Raw genomic sequence first — 17,786 nt, 5'->3', positions numbered from 1 at the left:
ACTGCCTTCCCTGTGACCACCCCCTACATTATACATGCTAATCATAATGTCCCTTTTCCCCCTTATCCCTCCCTTCTCACCCGTCCTTCCCAATCCAATCCCTTTCCCTTTGGTAAATGTTAGTCCATTCTTGGGTTCTGTGAGTCTGCTGCTGTTTTGTTCCTTCAGTTTTTTTCTTTGTTCTTACACTCCACAGATGAGTGAAATCTTTTGATACTTGTCTTTCTCCGCCTGGCTTATTTCACTGAGCATAATACCCTCTAGCTCCATCCATGTTGTTGCAAATGGTAGGATTTGTTTTCTTCTTATGGCTGAATAGTATTCCATTGTGTATATGTACCACCTCTTCTTTATCCATTCATCTACTGATGGACACTTAGGTTGCTTCCATTTCTTGGCTATTGTAAATAGTGCTGCGATAAACATAGGGGTGCATCTGTCTTTTTCAAACTGGCCTCCTGCATTCTTAGGGTAAATTCCTAGGAGTGGAATTCCTGGGTCAAATGGTATTTCTATTTTGAGCTTTTTGAGGAACCTCCATACTGCTTTCCACAATGGTTGAACTATTTTACATTCCCACCAGTGGTGCAGGGGGGTTCCCCTTTCTCCACAACCTCACCAGCATTTGTTGTTGTCTCCTGCCACCTGTTTTTACAAGTGTCACTGGAACACAGCCACATCCATTCATTTAGATATTGTCTGTGGCCCTTTTAGACATACAATGTAAGAGTTGTGTAGTTGTGACAAAGTGTATGATCTACAGAAACAAAAATAATTGGCCCCTTACAGAAAAAGTGTGCCCTGGTCCAGAAGAATATAACTTTGTGAAGATAAAGTTAGTGCCTGGTGCCAAAGCAGGAGTCTAACACATTTACAGGTTGGTAATCTGGGCATTATAGAATCCTGGGTCATTCAGGATTCCGAGTCCATTCAGTCCATTCCTCTGCCTACCTTCCTCATAGAGGAGGGTCTCCTCTGCTCTGACCGATCACCTAGGGCTCAGAGTAATACCACAGTCACCCTCGGACAGGGGAGGTTCTTCCTTAAGTCTGACCTAAATCCTGCACCCCCTAATCCTCCTGCCTCACAGCTCAGACTCAACCTCTGGGCACCATTATTATTGGCTGAGTCTTCCATCTTGCTAAATGCCCCATCAAGCCAACAAGACCTCAACCATCAGGAGGGAAAATGGCTCTACGGACAGGCAGCCTGCTCTCACCTTCCTGGGCTCCAGGCCCCGGGGATGAGTTCGGCCAGGACCTGACCAATGGGATCCACCACGCCAGCATTAAGAGGGAGCTGATGGCTTTGGAAGCAATTGTTACCACTTGTGGAAGAGCGATTACTTTAGCACTGCATAAACACCCATCCAGGCCCATCTGACAGGGGTAGATGAACGTGTAAGAGCATCTGGACTGATTTATCTCAGCCAGAAGGAGCGGGAGAAATTCATTTCCCCCTCTAAACGATCTGCTCCAGCTCCTAAATATTCAATAATTTCCTAGCTGGGAAATGGATTTCCTCCCCTTCCCTGTGGCAGGTGCTTTGCATTCTCATGCATAACACTATCAAGGCATTAAGGGGCACACTTTACAGCAGACCCTGGGCTGCAGCCCCTAACCCTTTCCCAGCTCAGGGAGGCTTAGTAGCATGTCAGGACCACAGATTCCAAGGTAGGTGCGGGCAACCCCACCACGTCCCTCAGCCAGGCCTGAAGGGATTGTCCCAGGCCAGCCCACCAAGCCCCCCACCAGATGGGCACAAGAGATCTGGAGGCCCAGACCTGGAATCCAGTGAGAACTCAGAGCCCCTTAATTGTGTGCTTGCCTGTCTGTTTCACTTGGGAGTGACTTTCAGGGCAGAGACTGTCCCGGTGTATTCCTGTATCCCCATGTGTGCCGGTGACATGGTAGGTGGTCACACGTGAATGGATAGATGAATGAATGAATGACGAAGGAATAGAAAAGTGGATTGATGGCACTTTACACATTATTCACTTGACTCCTTAGAGTAAGGACTGTGATTTATTTATCTCTCTACCTCAGTGCCTGAAACATTATAGGCAGCCAACAGCTGTTCATTGAATTAATGTGTCAGAGAATGAGGCAGAATCACTGTCCTAACCAGTCTTGAGGGCTGGACTTCCTGACCATACCATGATCAGAACCTGCTCAATGGGCATCCTGACCCCTGAGGAGCTCCCTACCCCTCCAGGCTTGGGTGTAGGGCATAGTCTGCATGCCTGGCCAGGGAGAGAATTTTGCATCTGGTGGCAGAGGGAGGGAAATGCATCAAAGTGCCCAAGTGGTCTCGGAGCTTTGGGCTTAGAATATGTTCATCAGAAGGAAAGGGATGTGGCAAGAAGATCCAATCAGAGAGATGCTTCCCAATGTAGTAAGGTGGTCAGGGGTGTGACTGTGCCAGAGGGATGGAGACAGGCAAACACAGGAGAAATGGGGAGAGCACAAAGCATGAGGCAGAGGGCCTCCCAGAGCCACCTCCGTGGGACAGGCCCTGGGGGACACTTGCTGTCCCATTGGCTGGAGGCAGAGGATGGACCGAATGGTCCCCAAAAGCCTGTTGCGTGGAAACTGAACCATGTCAGCCAACAGGAGGTGGAACTCAGGAAAGAGTCTGACTCTCTTCTTGGTCAGATTTAGAAGGTGTACTGGGAGCCTCCCCGCCCCTGTGCCCAGTTGTCACCCACCACCTGCCCCCATCTCTAGGCTCCACCCCTTTGCCAGTCATGAGTGTGAACAAAGAATCGCTCAGCTGCCAGAGCACCTTCAGATCATGCTTTGCAGGGTCGGTGCTATGAACGTGAGCATGAGCTTCTAAAGGCAGGGATCTCGCTCTGTTTCATTCACAGCTGTATGCCCCCAGAGCCTAAACAGTGCTCACAGAAGGTGCCAAATACATACCTATTGAATACGGGTGGATGAATGAACAGACACCCTAGCAGTACGAGATCCAGGAGAAGCCATCTCAGTAGCTCCGAGAGGAGGGTCCTGAGCTGTCTGGGCCCGGAGTCTAGGGGTGGGCCCTGCTGGGAGCGAAGCCCAGGGGTTTCCTCCAAAGCCCCAGGGTGTGTTTTTTCTCCCCCATCTGAGAACCTCTAGCGAGGGACAGCTGCTGCTTACTCAGCCCATCCCAAGCGTGGCTGACACCAGTACTCCTCCTCCCTCAGCTGCACTCTAGCACCACTTAAAGAATGTCTTAAACTACCTGCCCCATCCCAAATCAATTAAAGCAATTTCTCAGAGTGGGGGCCCTGGGCCTTGGTAGCGGTTTAAAAATCTCCGCAGATGATTCTAATGTGCAGCCAGAGTCAAGAACCCAGTGTCTAAATTCCAGAAGAGGGTTTTCCAATGTGGTCCCTGGACCAGGAACATCAGTATCGCCTGGGAACTTGTTAGAAATGTGAATTCCTGGGCCCCACTCCGGACCTGCTGAACCCGAAACTCCGGAGCTGGGCCCAGCGGCGTGGGCTTTCAGACACCCTCCACGCGATCCTGATGGCCAATCAGTTAAAAGAACCATGTTCTAGAGCGCTTCTCCAGAATCCCTGCAGAGGTCACTCACAGGGACCCGGTCAGGCCTGGAACGAGCTCGCAGGGAAGCCAGGTGGCCGAGGGCCTGTCTCCTGGGATGGGAGCCTCAGTACTTCTTCAATAAACACTCTACGATCACAATTCCCAGAGATGGGGGTCCCAGTGATGTTTAAATATCTGTATGCCCAGGGCACTAACTTTCTGGGGTATCAATAATCCGGAATCAACTGTAGGAGACCAACACGCCTGGGACATTAATCTCCTGAGATGGGGTTCAAATCCCCCTCCAAATCAGGTCTGGCAGGGCATCGTGTATTTCCAGGGTATTTCTCTCTACTTGCTGTGGGATCCCTTTCTGTCTTGCCCAGCCTGTTGGCCAAATGGGGCCTGATCTGTGGGTCTTGCCTCGAGCTCCTGAGACTTGATGGAGAGGGCAATGGGGTCCTGCAGTTTCCAAACAAGACCTCCTCCTTTGCCTCCCAAGTAGCTGACAGGAGCTGATGGAGCAGAGGAGCAGTGGGTACTGCCTGGTGACCTTGCAAGTGCCTTTTCAGTCACTCCAACATTTAATGATGATCCAATCAGAACATTGACTTCTTGAGGGTATGTCCACCCCAGCTCTAGGTGGGCACAGGGCAAGTGAAGGTGGAATCCCTGGGACCACAGGCCTCGAGAGCAGGGCACAGTCTAAGTAGCCAGGCCCATCAGAAGAGGCAGAGGACAGAGAGGCGAGAAGCTGGGCACCTGCAGCTGGGAGATGGGGCACACTCCTGTCAGCTGGGGAGAACCCAGAGGTCTCAGTAGGATGGAGGCCCATCTGACTTAATGTCTCAGTCCTGGAGGCTGGAAACTTCCGGTCCTGACTCCATCCCAAATGCTGTGTGTTTCTGGAAACTCTCTGTTCTTCTCTGGGCTTCAGTGACCACATCTTTAAAAGGACAGAATGAGGCTGGGTTGTTTCTGAGGCCCCTTCCAGCCTAATCCATTCTTTCTAATCCAGCTGTCTGCCTTCATGCTGCAGGAGTAATAGGACTGTCTTAAAGGTGGAACACCCGAGGCCCAAAGAGGTGATGTGACTTTTCCAGGGTCACATGATGAGTCAGGGACAAAGGGGACAGCCAGAGCCCTGGGCCCCTGCCCTCTAAAGAGAGACAGCACTGAATAGGGTGGTAGGATTTCAAGATTTAAATCCCAGCTCTCTCTTTATAGCTGTGTGACCTGGACAAACTCCTCACCCTCTCTGGTCCTCAGTTTCCTGATGAACTCTCAGAAGATTCAAATGAAGGCCAAATAAAATAATGGCCACACACACCCCTGACTTTGAGCCAGGCCCTGTTGTAGAAACTTACACCAATCGACTCATTCATTTTCTCTCCATCAACTCATGATGTACATACTACTGCTCTAATGCACAGTTCAGAGAAGCAAACGGGCTCAGCAAAGTCAAATCCTTCATCCAAAGACACCAGCTTCAAGTGGCAGAGCCAGGGTGCCACAGATGCATGTGATTCTGGACTGCACGGTCTGGACTGCATTGGGCCACCTGAAAGGACATCTGAGTTCGAGCTCGTGTTCCAGGGTTTAACCACTTCTCTCCCCACAGCATCATGCCCACCTCTGGTTCCCTTCACGATGACAAGGGGTGCCCCCACCTTCCGCCTGAGGCAGACCCTCATCTCCACCACAATTGGGAAGAAAATGAGCCAGTGGCCAAGGAAGACCCTGAAACGTTGAATTCTTTCCTTCACTATGACGCACCGTGCCAGGCCCAGTGCAGGCCCCAGTCTCTGCAGGTGGGACCTCGGCTTGCAAACACTCACAGCCACCACCCAAAACAAAGCTGGTCGGAGTAGCATCCTTTCCGAGGGCATGTGGTCACTCCCTGCCTGGTGACAGAGGAAGGATGGTCTAGAACCAACGCAGCCCTGAGATTGCAGGCCAACAACTCAGGACTGCTCCTGAGGCAGCCCTGGGCTCTGGGGAAATCCAGGCAGCTCTTGGCACTGGCAACGGCAGCTTGGAACTGGGAATGGAAGCAGCCCACAGGCGAGGTTTTTGTGTTCTCTCGCCTTAGAAGGAAAACCTGAGCTCTGCCTGCAGCCTGAGAAAGGCATCCCCGCCCCAGGCCAGAGGTGTGCAGCGCCCAGAGTTGGCCCGGGAGAGATAAGGTGATTAATTCACCAGGGAGCCCTATCCGGGGGTTCTCAGCCTTAATTACAATCAAGCAGACAGGAGGCTGTGGGGAGAGGGAGGCAGGGAGCCACTCCAGGACCCACGCCTGCGGCAGAAGCAGCCCAGTGCAGCAGGCTGCAGTGTACTGAGGGCTCCAGGGATCTCCCCCCGACCCTTAGTGGGTGTGGGGAGGGGCTGCCGGTGGGGTTCCACCCGAGCCCGGCTGGGTCGCCATTAGGCATATGGACCCAGCATCAGGTAAATGGGGTTCCAATCTCAGCTGTGTGCCGTGGACGAGCGGACCACACCAGCCTGAGCTTCTGTGTCTTCACCCAATAGGGAATCATATTAACCCATATCAAGTGGTTATCAGGCGATTAAATGAGATAATCCATAGGAAGCACTGGGCACAGCACCTGCCCTGTGCCCAGGTCACAAGAACCCACATTACTTCTGAGTCAAAGGCAAAACGAAAGGTGCTGGTTTTTTAAATAACCACCTCCACAAAATGCCCGTTTGATGGCTCTGAAGGGAGGCTAGTGCCTTTAAGACAGGAATCGATCCGGCCCTTGGCCAGGTCAAGAAAGAATATCAATCCTTGGGCACATTAGGAGGGGGATTGATGGGGAGCTCAGAAGTGTGATGAACGGAGGCCTGGGGACCAGGCCTTGGCCCTGGCCACCCCCACAGACTATTCCCTGCAGGAGGCTCAGGGGAGGAAGCTACAGGCCCCTCAAACCTGAACCATGACTCCTGGGCCTTTCTCCAAAGGAGCAGCTGGGTTCCAAGGTCCCCACACATATACATACACACACATGCACACACATACACATGCATACTCATGTACATACTCCCATGCACACACACACACACACATAGCCAGTCCCATATCCCAAGGCCAGCCACAGGCTAAGGGATGGCAGCTCACAAACAATCCAGTTACAACAGTCTATACAGCAACCACTGGGGGCCTCAACCTCTGGTGGCTTCAATCTGATAAGTGCCAGCTTTGGACCAGGAGCTACACTTCCTGCTCTGTTGATGCCTAAAAAACCTCTCTGCTGAACTGTCTATGTGACCTTGGGCAAGTCACATTACCCCCCACCCCGGCCTCAGTTTCCCTACTATAAAACAACAAGGTTTCATCCAGGACTGGAGTTCTGAGTAGTGCAAAGAACCAATTCCAAGTCAATTCCTGGCTCCTGGCTTCCTGGACTGTGTGACCTTAGGCAAGGTCCCCAAACACTCTTCACATTCTTGTACAGAACAGGGATGGATAACACCTCCCACCTGGTGAGCATGCAACGAGACTGCTTATGCCAAGCACCCAGCGAGCGGGTCCAACACACACAGAGGCCCCTTAGTACCTACGGTTGGTTCTGCTTCCTGGTGAGGAGTTGGCCCTCCTCAAGCCCAGACCGGCTCTGGCCAGGCAGGGAAACCAGACTGCAACAAAAGACAGAGCAGCAGAAATGCTGTCTGTTCAGGCATTCTGTTTGGCATCAATCTCCTCTTATCCCCGCGAGTGAAGTCCCCTGTGCTGGGCTGCTGGTCCAAAGTGAGTGTCTACACTGGCTCGGCCCACTTATCACGAGGCATTTGATGGAATATCCTCCCCGAGGAAGTGCGCTTCTAGGTGCTCCTCACGCTCGGCCAGGGTCTTTGAAACTTAACACAGGTTCTTTAAAGAGACAGGGAGGCACACTGCATCCCAATATATGGCTTCTGAACACGTCAACATTAATGGAGGTCACTATTCCAGGGGATACAGGTCCCCTCCCGAGAATAAATCAACAGCTGGAGCTCAGGCCAACTGATCAGATCTGTTTTGCTCACGTCTCCTTTTTGATCCTCTGCTGCTGACAGGGCCTAGAGGGGTGGGGGAGGCAGGCATGTCTGTGCCTGCTTTCCTGGGCCTTGTGGGGAGAATTCTGTCTGAAAGAGGCCTAGACAGGTCACTTGTCATCGTGGCCCCCGCACTGCCAGGTAGGACCACCAAGCTCCAGCACAGGACCACAGTGAGCACTAGGGAGGGCTTACTGGGAGCTCAGAACTCAGTGTGCGTCCTGTCATTCCACCCTTACAGCTGTCTGGGGAAACTGTGGTCCAGAGATGTTAGCATCCTTGCCCAACGTGCCCCAGCCACAGAGGCTGAGGCTCAAAGTCCAACTTACCCCCATGCAAAGTCTGACCTTAACCTCCCATCAGGCTGCCTGTCAGAAGGTTTTTAGAGTCAAGAATGCAAGGAAATGCAGTTTTCTGACTGTAGACCCATGGGATGTGGTCCCTAGTGGCCCCATTTCAATAAAGCCTGGCGTTTCCCTTCCTCTGGAAAAGGGAGGCAGGAGCTGGTGCCCATCTGAGCACCAACTGTCTGCCGTGACCCTGCTTCCTGGAGAAAGGCTGCTGCTATATGAAGTCTGGAGGCAGCTTGGCTTGAAAAATACACCCTGGGCATTGCAACCACAGAGTCCTGTTTCAAATCCCTGTCGTACCATGTCTTAGCTGTGTGGCCTTGGGCAAGTGACTTGACCACTCTGAACCTCAGTTTAAAGACATTCCTGTACCCTTGGTTTGAAAAAACAGCCCCTCCAGCAGAGCCTCAGCACAGTCATATGAAGGGGTCCAGGGTCCATGTGACAGTCACCCCCATTGCCCCAGGCCCCTCTGAATCTTTTCCCAACACTTTGTTGTCTGCAGTAACATAGGCACAGAACAGCTCACCCCTGTGATGGTCCTGCCACATTAAAACCCTTAACAAATGCTCAGATGTATAATGTTTTATGTTTTCTGCCAGTTCTCAGTTACTGATTGTTTTACCAATAGGGCTGCTTATGTGACTTCCGTGATTTATCTGGTTCTGTGCCCCCCTCCCCATGTGGCCCTGGGTGAGTCACTTATCCTCCTGAATCACAGAATACAAGAACCGGGAGGAAGGAACCTCAGAGATCAACAATCCAAGCCTTTCAGTATATCCATAAGAATCACAGCAGAGCAGCAACCCAAGACCCCAAGAACCCCGTGGTGACCAGTGCATTGGTGGCCCCGGTGGCCACACCCCCTGCTGTTTCGGAGCTTGTAGAGGCCCCTCCCACACTGGCTCTGGGGTGGGCCCCGTGACTAGCTTTGGCCAACAGGCTGTGGGCAAGCGGGAGCAAGCAGAAGCTATACCGGCCTCACGCTTGTGGGCTCTTCTCTTGAAACACCCCCTCTTAGAATACCACCTTAAGACTCCTAAGCTGGAAGGAAGCCCAGGCTATGGAGAAGAACCTAGAAGCCCCTGCAGAGCACCCTAGCCCAGCTCCCAGCCCACAGCCAGCACCAAGAGCCAGCCTTGTGAGGGAAGCCATCCTGGCTGTCCCAGCCCAGTCAAGCCTCCCACCCGCTGCAGCTGCATGAGGGGCCCAAACAAAAGAAGCGACCAGCTCATCTCAGCTGCCTGGGACTCCCCCAGTTTCAGCACCAAAAAGTCCTACTTCCCAGCAACATGCCCCCCAACCATCCCAGTTACCCTTCAGAAAACAGAAGCAGAGAAAACAACCCATCAATTCACAGAGTCAAGAGAAATAGTAAACAACCATTGTTGTATACCTCAAAGTTTGAAACATGTTCCTTGTATGTGCCAAACACCAGGCTCAGCCTTTGACATAAGAAATTCTAATCTTTACAATAGTCCTTTTGAGATGGCTTTATTACCCAAGAAGGGGAAAATGTGAGGCTGAGGAAAGTCAAGTGATATTTCAAGGTTCAGCATTAAGAAAATAGTGGAGCTATGGTTTAGACCCTAGTCTAGCTCCAGCATCTAAGCCACAATTGTCACCTCAAAAGCCCTGAGTGTTATGACTGCCATTTAGCAAATAGGAATGCACAGTTCAGAGAAATGTGACTTCCCCAAGGTCACACAGCAAGTTAGCACATGGGGCTATCTCTGCCACTCTAAGTCTAATACTACAAAAAGCTTGTATCAGTCAACCAGTGCCATAATAATGCTGTGTAACAAACCATCCCAAAACTCAGTGGCTTAAAACAATAAGCATTTACTTAGCTCATGAGTCCATGGACCATTGGAGTGGCTCTGGGCTGAGCTCCTGTGTCTGTGGTTGGCTGGCTGTTGGCTGATCACCTGGGGCAACTCAGCTCCTCTCTGTAGGTCTCTTATTCTCCCAGGGGGCTAGCGCAGGCAATGTTCTCAGGACAAAGGCAAAAGTGTTAGAGCCAAAAAGAGGGAATGTACAAGACCTAGACTTGGAACTGGTACAGCATGGCTCCTACCCCTCGGCCTAAGCAAATCACAAGGCCAGACCAGGTACAAGGGATGCAGAAATAGACTCTGCCCGTTGAGCAAGCGCAGCCACAGGTCTCACTGCGAAGGATGGAGGTGTAAGACTGGGAACTCGGGGCTGCTAAAGCAATCAATTTATCACACTAGCATCTTTACCACATGTCAGGCAATATGCTGGATATTTTATACTGGCTATTTATTTCTTAAACCATTCCTATAACTTAACTAGGTACTATTATTAGCCCCCCTACTCCAACTAGGTGTACTGATCATATGACAATTAAGCAACTAGGCCAAGTTCAAACAACAAATGGAAAAACAAGAAGTCAAGGCCAGGTCTGTTTCATTCCAACATACGTGCCCTTAACCACCAAGCCACACCAGCACAGGCAGCTTCTTGCAACCAGTTGTAGCCCTGATATGCCAGAGGACAAGATACCCCATCAGAGTCAGGAGCCAGTTTCTTCCCCAGCCAGAAGTTTCTGCTGATGCAGCGGCGGGAAATCCTGCTCACAGAGATGAAAGCCCCTTTGGCGGCCAGGCAGCTCCGCAGACAAAAGACAGGCTTCCTTTAGAGCTGGTCCTCTGGGAGGGGCGCAGGTGGGGGTCACCAGCTGTAGAGGGAAGGCTGCAGCGTGGAACTGGACGCTGGGCCTGCAGACTAGGGGCAGGGAGCCCACAAGCTTCGCCCGCATCAGGGGGGTCCAGGGCCGCATGGGGTTTAGAGGACAGAGGCTGCCTGAGCTACTGAGGCACTAGAGATTGCGGTACAGATGGGAAAACTGAGGCCCAGAGAAGAGCAGATTCAAGGACACACAGCCAGATGGAAACGGACTAGGCACGGGGTCTCCCCGCTGCCTGCTGGTGACTGAGCTCATCTTGGTGTCTTGTTGGGGGCCTCTCTGTGGAATCCCACCGGGAAGGGGGCCCAATAAAGGCAGGGGTCTGTCAAAGCCCCACATTGCCTGCCTCATGTCTCCATGGCAGTCAGGCCATGGGGCATGTGGGTCCCTGCTGAGCTATTTCTGTGTCTTTTCTTCAAGGACATTCAGCCAAACCTGGCGCTGATCAGCAAACACCATTTATTACCTCTGTTGCTCCTGGAGCTTATTCTCTGAGACAGATAATGCCCCTTATCTCAGCAGGGTGGGGGAAGGCCCACAGTGACGACCCCCCCACAACCCCCACTTTAGTGATAAGGATTTGGAAGCGCCAGCCTCCACAGCTGTGAGCAAACCCAGCATCACAGCACACATGGCACTTGCATAGGGAATTTTACAAAGTGCAGCTCTGGGAGGCCCTGTGGAGGCCCCCAGCAGCATAGAGGGCACAGGGGACACACACCATGGATGCTGTGCAGCCCAGACCTTGCCTCTGCTCTGACTTCCTGGGTGACCTTGAGGTCAGGTGAACTCTCTGGGCCTCCTTCTCCCCATCCACTCAAGAGGGCCATGCATGAGAGTAGGGGTTTTCAGTGCATCCCTTGGGACCCCATGGGTCCCTGGAATGGCTTCAGGGGCATTTTGAAGGGGAGAAAGAGAAAGCAGAGCTCTGGCTCTGACGCCCTTGCCACCAGACCAGACTCCTTTATATCTGCTTGATGTGCTGGAAGTCCATTAAGATGTTCTTTCAACAAAGGGTCTCACTACTTGCAAGGAATCTGTTAGAAGCCAGGCCTGGATGAATGAACAGCCATCTAAGGGGACAAGGCTGAAGGTGGGGAGATGAAATCGAGGAGTGCATGCTGGGGAAGGGGTATCAGGACTAAAAGACAACACAGCACCCACCAGATGGAGCTCCCACACCCACCCATCTCCCTACTTCCTTCCAACTCCATGGCTCCTTCATGGCTTTCTGCCTTGAAAAATCTATAATGTGCCTCCCACTGGGTGGTCTGGTCCCAGTGACGGGGAAGATGGGACACGGGGAGGGAAGCTGGCCCCGAAGTACCTTCCTGTGCAGGTACTCCACAGAGCCAGGGCCACCGCCCACAAGCACAGGGACAGAGTAAAAGAGAAAGGGCAGGTGGAGCTAAAAAGCAGACAGGCCTGCTGAGTCCCAGCTCTGCCACTTCTATGCCGTGTGACCTTGGTGACGCAGCTCTCCGAGAACCCGCCCCATTGGGCTGCAGTGAGGCTCCAATGAAGTCAAAGGCACGAAGCATTAAGATGGTGCCCAGCCCATAGTAAGCACTCAATGCTTCTGGCTAAGGTTATAGAGGGTGTTTACTTTGCTATCTCTATAGGGTCACGGGAGGCATTATTATACCCATTGTCTAGATACGAAGCCCAAGACTCAGAGGATAAGGGACGTGTCCCAAACCATATAGCCGGTAGGAGGCAGAGCTGGGATTTCAGTCCGAGTCCGCGTGACCCCAGAGCCCATCACCTGAACACCAAAGCAGACTTCTCCACGTCACCATTCCTTCTCACTCAGCGGTTCCTGTGAAAGAATCCCGAGAGGAAGTCACATGCATCAGCCAACATCACACAAGGCCCTCAGCTCGGAGCTCCCAAGCCCTTGCCCTCCCCGTGGCCAATCCCATGACCCAAACCCTGGCCCCATTCTCCAGAGGGTCCGGTCAGGTCTCAGATTCTAAGGCAAGGACCACACCTTTCATTCGCATCCCTAACACAGTGGGATAAGCAAAAGCGGCCCCCTTCCTGGCAGTGTGACCTGGGGTAAGTGACTTCACCTCTCTGAGCCTGTTTCCTTAACTGTAAAAGGTGAATTATAACATGGGGCTGTGTGAAGTCCAATGAGACTGCACATAGAGAGGCACACAGTAGGTGCTTAAGACTCCACCCTCGGCTCAGACCAGAGTAGGGCTGGATGTGGGTGGGAGGAGGATGGATTTCCCAGGACCACCATGGAAGAAGGATCTGGCCTCCAGGGCTCCTGTGCAGAACCCATCCGCTACTGGAAACCTCGAGAGGTGACTCATACAGTGACCCCACCGGTGGCACTGAAGTCAAAGCCAGGGGGTCCATGATTTAGTCACTACCACAAGACACGGGCCCGGGACACCCCAACGGAGAGGCAGCCCCTCCCAGGTGACAGGAAGCTCAGGGCTGCAGAGACCATGCGTCTTGCCAATGGGTTTCAGCCCCAGGCAAGTTCACTATGGATTCAGGGACACTGAGGAATGACAATGGAACTCTCTTGGGGTAAAGGGGTTTATTACCCAGCTTGTTCTCCCAGCAGTAGGTCGAGCAATAGCATTATGCTTGCATCCAATAGTCTCCAGGTCTGTAACCCTCCTACATCTCCACCTCCGCACAGAGCACTGGGCAGAGCTCTTTATATAGTGACTCAGTCAATACTAGCTAATTGCCCACGGGTGTGGAAGCATTAGCCTAGCAGCAGGCCAGTTACACCATCAAGTAGTTTAGGTTCAGGTGAGGCCCCTGGCCATAGGAACCTCCATTTTCCCCACATCAGAGAAGAGGTGATCCTCAATGTCTTCCCCCCTTGGCCACCCCTAAGGGCTCAATCTGCCTCAGTACTTTCTCCCCTCCACCACCCCTCCCAGCCCCCGCTGGCCAAGGAAGGAATGGCTGGGAGCAGCATTTTGGAATTGGACTGCCTCAGGTCAAAGGCTTGTCCTAAACATTCCCAGCTGTGAGAGTTTGAGTACATTACTTCCCCTGTCTGTGCCTGTTTCTTCAACTATCAAAGTAGGTTTGAAGATAAATAAATGAGCTAATACATGTAAATCAGTTAGAACAGGGTTTGGCACATCAGAAGTGCTCAATAAATATTAGCCATTCTTATTTGAGGTTCTAACCAAGGTTCCCCCCAGAGTCCTCCTTCATGCATCAGCCTCCCTCCCCCACCCCACACCCAATCCAGGCAACTGTATGTTAATTGTCTTGGCTTCTGACATAAGGCAAAAGACGTGGAAAAAAGCAGGAGGGTATAAAAGCAAGGATTCCCACCTGGACCAGCTAAGGCTAAACACAAGGTAGCAGAGAGGGCAAGAAGATTCTGGAGAAAATCCCATAAGAGTTTGGGGATCAAAGGCTGTGTGACCTGTGGTAAGTGACTTCACCTCTCTGAGCCTTGGTTTCCTCAACTGTAAAAGATGAATTGTAACTTGGGGCTGATGTGAAGTCCAATGAGACACATGCTGGAGCTCCCAGGGAGGCCAGGAGCCCCCAAGTTCCCCGCATCAACACAGAATGAGAGCAGGAGAAACATCTGCCTGCAGGGTCTGCCAGTTTCCCACATCCCAGAGGGAGCATGTCCCCACACAGACAGCCACAGGACTGGGAGAGCCTGTAGGATCAGGACAGGCAGTGACTAAATGGGTCAAGAACTAACCACCTCAGGAGACCAAGAGCACCCCAAAGGGGGAAAGAAGTGGGGCAGGGGGAGCATGAGCCCACAGTTTAGGTTTCTGCCCCTGGTCAGAATGGAAACTTGAAACAGTTTTAGAACAATAAAGATGTTTGCATTTTTTGCACATTGCAGTTGGTAGACAAGGTGTGTACCAAAGACACATACGTGTAAAACGTTGAGACTACAGTGCTATCAGGTTTCCCCTGCTGCATGCAACACAGCTCTGGACAACCCTGTCTATCCTTATTGAATGGTCCCCATCTCCCATCATTTAAGGATGAATGTCTGGAAGTAAAATTGCTGGGAGTCAAAGGCTACTAACTGCTCAGGCTATTAACTCAACATAGAAGCACTCTCAGAAAGCCTGTACCACTTTCTACTCAACAGCCAGGGATAAACAGCCTGCCTCACCCCACGCTCCCCAGCATTGAAGGATATCATTTTGTCCATACTTGCCAATTTGATGGGCCAAAAATTAGAATCTCACTTTTACCATTTGCCTGCTTTGGTTACTAGAGCGCAATGCTACAGTGTGCTGGGGGAAAGTCAGACGTGTTTGGATTGTAAAAACTTTGTTCAGCACACACGTGTGCACAGGATTTTTTATGTAAGACGCTCATAATGGTGAGCTGGTTCTCCGCTCCTGGGAACACTCCTTCCTGCATCAGAGAGCACCATCCTGTTGCTTGGCTGCTTTGAGCCTCAGTTTCCTCATTCATTAAGTGGTGGAGAATAACACCTGTCTTACAGGAAGGAAGCAGTGGGCATTTATTTGCAGTTTGCTTCCTTGGCATCCTCTTCCGTCTTCCCTGTCTTTCGCATTGCCCTAAATTTCCTGGCCATGTGCTTTGGCCACTGGAGGGCTGGCCCGGCTTAAAGCAGTCAGTGTCTTCCAGCTCCCTGGCCATAGTGACTGGTGCAGGAATGGGCACCCAAGTCTGGCCAGCCACAGGCCAAATTCTGGGACTTGGATTGAGCTCTTGGATGACGTGGGCTTTCAGTTCCTCACAGATGAGAAGCAGGAAGCTGCTGTGGCTGTGCTGGAGGCAGGAGGAACAGCTCTGCTGTGACTGATGCCATACTGAGGAAGTGGAGCCAAGAAACGGAGAGAGGGACAGGGCATTGGTCCTATGGCTACCCATCAGTATCTGGAGGCTCGATCAATCCTTGCCTGAAGCAGAAATGCCTCTTTTTTAGTTATGTAAGCCAGTCATGAATTCCCTCTACTATTTAAATTCCTTCGAGTTCTGTTTTCTGTCATTCGCAACCCAAACTGCAGTACTAAGGATGGGCATTGCTGCAGGAACAGTGCCCAGTTTGGCCCACAGAGGGCGCTCAGGAGACCATGGCCTGGGGCACAAAGGCTTGAGCACAGACACACAGAACAGACCCATCTGAGTTTAAATCACAGCTCCACCTCCTCGGAGCTCGGCTGTGACCCTGTGTGTCACCTCTCTGAGGATGATCGCATCTACCTTCTCAGGTTTGTGTGAGAATTAAAATCCACATAAAGCACATTGCAGTTCCTAGTCTATAATAAATACTCAACAAATTGTCATTCTTTATTAATGGTATTATTCTTACAGAAATGTTTATTACCTATTTCCCAGGCTTGACAGTGAGTTCCTTGCAGGTAGAGTGAATGTCTATTGCAACAACCTGAACTACCCCTTGGGGGTTGACTGCATGTTGCATTTTGCCTCCTTGAATCTGGGGCAGGCAGGGGCAGGGACTCACCTCTGTGCTCTGCAGAGGGTGGATGGGTAAGTCACATGTCCCAGATCCCTCGATGATGCGTGAGTCATAAAACCTGCTGTGTCTGAGAATCACAACACCCACCAGGAGGTCAGCACCCTTCTCCACTATGGACACATGAGGAAACCGAGGCCTGCCACAGTGATGGGGAGGTCAAAGGCCCCAGGGCACCGTGGCAGTGGTGGAACCAGGGTTTGAACTCGACCTGTCCAACCTCGGGTTCCTTTGCACAGGTCTCAGGGTTGGCATTCATGGTGGTGAGAGACGTCACTGAGCCTGTGACATACACCCCAGTCAGGGAAAGCAGCCCCAGAGCAGGCTGGACTGAGGGTCTAGAGGCGAACATTAATATAACATGCATTAATTTTGTTGTTATTTTATATTCATAATACTAGATGGTTGTTGCAACTTGAGAAAACAAAATAGTGATGCTAGGGAAGAGCAAATGGCCGAGAGGATTGCTGGCGATGGACTGAAGAGTCAAAGCCTCTTGGACAGGGGCTCTGGGGCTCTGGCTCCTGGGAAGCTGGATGCAGGGTGAGGACCCTGTGCTTGGGACCTCACTGCCTGCCATCAAGCCAGCTCATTCAGACTTTAGGAGCTGATGTGAGCTCTCAGAAGGGTCAGTGAGGAAACACCTGAGGAAGCCTAGAAGGACCTGGAAAGTTCCAGAAGTGAATGAGAAATGGGAGGCTGGGGTGGTTTCCTCCCCGTCACACCAGGAAACAGGCATCACACCAGCTCTGGTGACTGAGCCCGGACATTGGAAAAACTAAGCCTCAAAATGTCCCATAGGTGGGCTGTGGAGCCCATTAGTCGCGAGCCAGTGCGCCTTCCCAGCGCCAGGAGCCTCCCTCTCAGGGTCCCCGGTCAGAAGAAGTAACATGGGCAGGCAGGTGCCCCTCGTCCTTCCCTCTCCTTCCCAGGCCCTGTCCCAGGCTGCCTGCACCGAGTCACCTGGTGTTTGGTCCCACATCTGTCTCCAGGGCCCAGGACAGGAACTCCTACCCCTTCGGCACGGCCTGGGCAGGCCCAAGAGGCTTAGGATTCCCACTCTACAGATGAGGACACTAAGGCTGAGGGGACCGTGTGCCCTGCTCACCTGGCTGACAGGAGGTGGGGAGATGTTAGAGCCCAAGTCTGTCCCCACCCCTGGACCCTCCTGGGCGACCCGCGCTCTGACCTTCCATTGCAAAGAGGACGCAGCAGGAACCTCCCTGCAGGGCGGGCCTGACAGTGTCTGACGGGTGGGGAGGGCCCGGAGCTTCCTCCAGCTGCTCTCCGTCTCCCAGGCCCACGGAAGCAGAGGCGACAATTCACAAGCATCTTGGGATGATGGGAAACCATTTCTGCAGACCCAGCGCCTCTAAAAGCAGTTTAACTTGATGTTCCTTCCTCTCGCCGCCTTCCTCTGCCCCGCCACAGCTATCGATCTGCCCCGCCTGCACCACCCGCGGCTCCCACCTCAGCAGCGCCACCCCGAGCAGCACCTTCACCTCTCCAAACCCCAGTCTTCTCATCAAAGCTGCAGGTGATACAGCCACCCCGGCAGGACTGTCCCTTAGGTGGCTCCTGGCACTCCCTAAGTGCCCCACATGTGGGTTTCTCTCCTGAGGAAAAGCCTGAGGGGCCCCCGCCACCCACCAGGCTTGGGAGCCCCTCCCCCTCCTCATGGGGCGTCTCCA

Source organism: Manis pentadactyla, chromosome 4, assembly GCF_030020395.1.
Source record: "Manis pentadactyla isolate mManPen7 chromosome 4, mManPen7.hap1, whole genome shotgun sequence".
Taxonomy (NCBI): domain Eukaryota; kingdom Metazoa; phylum Chordata; class Mammalia; order Pholidota; family Manidae; genus Manis; species Manis pentadactyla.
This window is presented reverse-complemented; position numbering follows the sequence as displayed.